Genomic DNA, 5,631 nt, shown 5'->3' with positions numbered 1-5,631 from the left:
CTTTTTGATAATTATTCCAAATATGACTTACCGAAGAGTCTCCTGACTAACCACCAGCTGAAACTCTTCTTGTGAATGTCTTTCATGTTACCAATACTCTGTGTTTAGGTGATCTGACGCTATTGCAAGGTAAGGTGTTGTAAGTTTTTCCCTATACAATTAGTAATAACATTGAAACCACATATAAATGTCATTATTATCAAAGTGAGTGTATCCCATGGTCACATCTCATGGTGGATTAACTTCCAAATAAGAAAAAGAAAAGAGAATTACCATAATGCACGAGAAATCTCTATGTATACAGAAGACAATAATAATGTAAAAGAACACGGTAGTGGAAAAGGAAAGTGTTGAGAAAAGCATAGAGCGGGGTCCTTTGCAAAACCTCTGCTTTGCAATCCCTCCCTACAGCAAGTCAATTATGGCGTGTGAATATGTTGGTTTGTTTTTCACCGAAATATAGTTTATTTTTCAATAAATTACACTCACATCCCCTAAGATTACCAACAATTACAGAAATCATTTTTTTTCCTCTTGTCAAAAAAAAAAAAAATAATAATAATAACCACATATGTACAGCTCCAGCCTGATAGTAAAAGAGAAATTACAATTCAAAACAAACTAAAAACCTAAGATGTAAACTCCAGGCTGATAATAAAAAAGAAATTACAATTCAACCAAAAGTAATTAAACAAATATGGGGTGTACATTCCGTGTGTTAAAAAATCACAAAAAGTGTTGCGCTCCTCACCTTATAATTAATTTTGATTTTTTACACTGATTTGTAATTTTTATCATAAAAAAAGGTTAGTGCTTGTCAGATTGGAATATCTTTTCCCAACAATTTCTTGACGGCAATGGAAGACTTTCTTCGAAATTATGGAGGGTTGTTCCAAATTTTGCTTTTAAAGACTTACGCCACCTATTACTCCTCTTTTTTGTCACATTTATTCTCTCACTTATTCACTAGTTTTGGAGCAGTATGTAACACTATTTATATAGTGCTCTAAATCAATTATATAAGTGTTTGTGCAAAAAATAATATATATATATATATATATATATATTTTTGACTAAAACATAAAAGGATGTGATGAAATGTGGGCGTGTAAAGGAAATAGTGCCTAAGTTGTATGAAATTTCATATTTTTTGGTACCAAGAATCAAGAATTGGATCCCAATGATAGCGAGTTACAAAACACATGGAAATAATGAGAAAAGATGAAGGTATGATAACTACCAACACCAAGTAACCGACCTTCACACTCCCTTGACACTTAAGTCTTGGGAATAGACTATTTTAGTTAAAATGTAACATTTTATCTTATTAGTTATTTGAACTTATTTTGTTTTTATCAACTATTTTAACCTAAACCCAACTTTTCAAACAAGGCCATCAACGAGTGTTTTTTTTAAAATATATTTGTTAAATTATCACAATGATTAAATTATTCGAGAAATTATGGCACAATGTTTTTTGTGTGCATTTTTTTTGTTTTGTTTTGTTTTGCTTTGTTTTTTTATTTTTTTTGACTTAAGAAAAAAATTTTATTGATAGCAAAGGCGGATGAATGTGTCGGTCAATATGGTTCAACCATTACAATTACAATGACAACATTGATAATAAAGTCGCATGTTTAACATGTAATTTTGCATTGATGTAAATTCGAAGTCTAAAATCACATATCTAGTTTATGAAACCCTTTATCTTGTGATCTTCTTCACCATAGTCGACAATGAGTATGTTTGATCAACTATGTTCCCTCTCAATCTCCACTTCTATCTGTCTGGATCTCCACTAGATCTCTAGATCTCCTCTACACCATCGGTGGCAATCTCCACAAATGAGGGAGAAACTGATGCCATTCACCTCCACTCTCCACTCTCACAATCTCTTTATATATGTGCCTCAAATCTGCAATTACAATCGAGTATAATTAAATACAATTAAAAAAGAAGGGATAGTAATCGAAGGAAGGGTAATTTAAGATTAAAAAAATTGTTAAGATTTGGCATAAAAGAAAGTAAGGTTTCACGACTCCAAATCTAGCATTTGCTTTATATCGTATAGATATATAATTGTCAGATAATAACTACCACATATTTTCTTCGGTCATGCTACAATACACACCTCTTTTTGGGGTGTTTTTTGTAAGCTAGTTATGACACTTTGTGGTATTGATATTACAAATGTCATAACTAAATCACTTTCAATCATAACTAAAAAGATACAATGAGTCATAATCAAACATTATTTAAAGACAACCAAAGATCTTTTGTTATAACTAAAATAATAATCACATAAGTCATAACCAATATTACAATAAGTCATAACGAAGTAATAACTTGAGACATAACTAAAGATTTCCTCGATCATAATCAAAATAAAAGTCATAACCAAATCATAACTAAGACATTAAAAAGTCATAGTCATGTTATAACTAATAACACAATGAATCAAAACCAAAGATTACAAAAGTTATAACTGGGCATATGGTATACAACCCAAAAATAGGTGTGTATTATAGAATTTTTTTTAATTGATTATCACTTAATACATCCAAGATTAAGTAAAGTGTTGATTGGGAAATTTGGCTTTGTGGTTAAAAAAGATAAAAAAACTAATAAAACAAAAGATGCAACTAAAGGTCAAAAAAATAATTTCTCAGTTGGCAAGTTGTGATTTAGCCTAAAAAGTGAAAAGCCACTTAAAAAAAAAAAAATCAAAAAGTCAACAAATACCAAAAACTCGATTAAAAAGTCACTAAAATGTGTTCTCAAAAATCAAGAAGTCACTAAAAAAAGTAAGTCATACACGAGGAATTTATGTTTTTTCATACAACTAAAAAAGTCATTTTCAAATCAATAAGACTAGGGAGCCTCCCCAATTTACCCCAAAATTTACCAACTGCCCATATAGCAACTCACTATGGAGGCTGTTTTTGTTTAAAAGAAAAAAATATATATATATACAATAACTTAGCCTTAACATAATTGGGACTTGATAAATTTTTGAGTAAATTAGAAAGACTTCCTAAACTTATTGTTTTCCAATACAGTGGTGTTACATGTACTAATTGGTATACCAATTAGTGTACCAACATATGTTATGACATTATTCCTTCACAACTATGGACCCACCCACTATACAAACCACAAATATCCAAAACCTCTAAAATTATATCACATCATCTATTAATATATTAATTAGTATACCAATTAATATATATAACTTTATTCTTTCCCATATATTTGTAATTTTTTTTACCTCATAAAAAAAATCACTAAAAAAGCCCAACCTCGAACCACACCTGAATTGAATTGGATTATTAATCACCACCTGCAGCTTAAACGTAAAAACTCAAATTTAAAAGTCAAGTCTACCGTGACCATGACAATTTTCCCAACAATTCTAGTTGATGTGAAGGATTTACTCTTTACATACCACGTTGCAGATAGTATATTTTAAAACACAAAACGGAGGGGCTAATCGAACAAGAAAAACAAAAAGGAAAGCAGTTTGGGTTTCGATCACTATGCATGTAATTGCAATTACCTTTTACAGTGGAATTTGCATTGCAAGATGATGTTTCGAAAATGTTGACAGAGGTTGCAGTCAGAGGGAAAAAGTGGCCCTTCTTCACTGTTTCTCTTTTAGTTTCTACATTTTACAACCACAAAAGGGCAACTCTGATGAGAGATAACATCCCAAAATATAAATTAAATTATTAATTTTTTTTTTATTAAAAACAAAAAAGAAAAGAAAAGAAAAAAAGAAAATAAAAGGAAGGGAGAGTAGTAAGTTTTATATACCTGACTTGTTTTCTTGCAGCTTGGGTCAAAGATTAATTTATCATCTATGTCGACACGACGAATGTGAGAAATGAAGCGCCAATATCGGCCCTTCCTCTTTTGACAGCGTTGTTTTAGAATCGGACATCCTTTGATATCCAACTGCAAAAGCGAGGGAGGCAGCCCTTGCTCCGGAAACGATGATAATTTAGGGCAACTCTCAATCCAGAGACTCCAAAGCGAGGGAGGCAGCCCTTGCTTCGGAAAGGATGCAAATTTAGGGCAACCCTTGATCCGGAGACGCAAAAGCGAGGGAGGCAGCCCTTCCTTTGGCAAAGAAGTGAGCTTATGGCAATCATAGATGTAAAGGTGTCGTTTGGTAATACTTACGTTTATATTTACAAAAATTTAAAAAATTTAAATAAAAATTTATTTGATAAAATTTTTGATTTATAAATCAGTGGTCTCAGTTTATAAATTTGGCCAAACAATAAAAACACAAAAAATGTGTTTCCGTTTTGAGTTTTTTTTTTTTTTACCACCCAACACTAGCCACCACCTGCCACCATTTTTCACTACCGTCTTCCGCCACCACCACCCACCACCCACCCCCCACCACCGCCTGCCCCCACCACTCACCACCCATTTGCCCATACACAAACAGTACAGTCTATACAGAATTTACAATCACACAGTACAGGGACCTAATCCCTTGATAACAGTACGGTAAACATTCAGTCTATACAGAACAGTTAGACAGTATGAAGACAGGCGGGGGAAAACAAACAAAACACCCCCAAGCCATAGCCTGGCAACTCGGAACCTCGCAGTGAGGCACAAAGGCTGGCTTGACAAAACTGGAGTTACCCTGACGCTCCTAGCTCCGATCTGGTGCCTGTACACCAACATATATATATGAGCAGTGAGCTAAAGCCCAGTGAATAACATAAAGCGTAAAGGGGTTTAGAATGAATGTTCTTACAGTAATGAAAACAGTTCAATTCAATCAGTATTTCAGTTGTTCAGTACAGTAAACAGTCATATGTGGTACATCCATTAGCATAACAGTAACAGTAGGTCTTGAAAGACCGAACAGTAATGATGGCCATCAGTCAGTAAACAGTAGTGGTTCCACGAGGGAACCGACAGAGATCTCTGTAACAGTAACAGTAACAGTAACAGTAAACAGTAGGTACTAAGGATGCCACAGTACAGTTTGGAAATAAAGGACATACATTCATTCAGTAATACCAGTTCAGTAAACAGTTCAGTTCAGTATTCAAAAGATATCAGTTGAACATATCTTTACACAATTGTTACTCACAGAGTTTGGGCTACAGTATGCTAGAGCGTATCTCCCCAGTCGCCAACCCTACACAGTTAACAGATTGAACACACACTAAGCTACCCAATTGGGAACGGTAATAACTTAATTCCTAATGCCTCGGTGTGTTCTACATCTATATCCTCAACAAGATGCCTTAAACTAGGCCTAAGAATGCCTAGAATGGGATGAGGATGCAAAGATGTACATTAAAAGCATTTTCAGAAAAACAGAGTCCCGCTCGAGCGCAAGTTTCCCCGCTCGAGCGGTCATGCAACAAAGGTACACGCTCGAGCGTAAACTTACCCGCTCGAGCGTACTGTAAAAGTACTGGATGGGTGAAATCTCCGCTCGACGCCCGCTCGAGCTTGAGACAAGACTCCGCTCGAGCGCCCAATCCTCCACTCGAGCGGACTGTAAAACAGTGCAGAGAGATGCTGGATGCTCGGATTCCACGCTCGAGCGGCATTTGCCCCGCTCGAGCGGAAGTGCGAAATCTGGAAAAACCCAGATTG

At 34.7% G+C, this 5,631-nt stretch overlaps 1 non-coding gene across 1 annotated transcript; it reads right to left on the bottom strand.

The window, feature by feature from the left end:
• Positions 1 to 1,579: 1,579 nt before the first annotated feature.
• Positions 1,580 to 3,734, bottom strand: LOC114293273 (uncharacterized). The gene is made up of 2 exons (XR_014341466.1): positions 3,557 to 3,734; positions 1,580 to 1,915 (listed from the first exon to the last, which is right to left on the bottom strand). It is a non-coding gene; the product is annotated as an uncharacterized LOC114293273 (transcript).
• Positions 3,735 to 5,631: the final 1,897 nt, after the last annotated feature.

This window comes from Camellia sinensis, chromosome 1 (genome assembly GCF_055761805.1).
Source record: "Camellia sinensis isolate YWXY chromosome 1, ASM5576180v1, whole genome shotgun sequence".
NCBI lineage: Eukaryota > Viridiplantae > Streptophyta > Magnoliopsida > Ericales > Theaceae > Camellia > Camellia sinensis.
The sequence above is the reverse complement of the archived record's forward strand: the minus strand, read 5'-3'. Positions and strand labels throughout refer to the sequence as shown.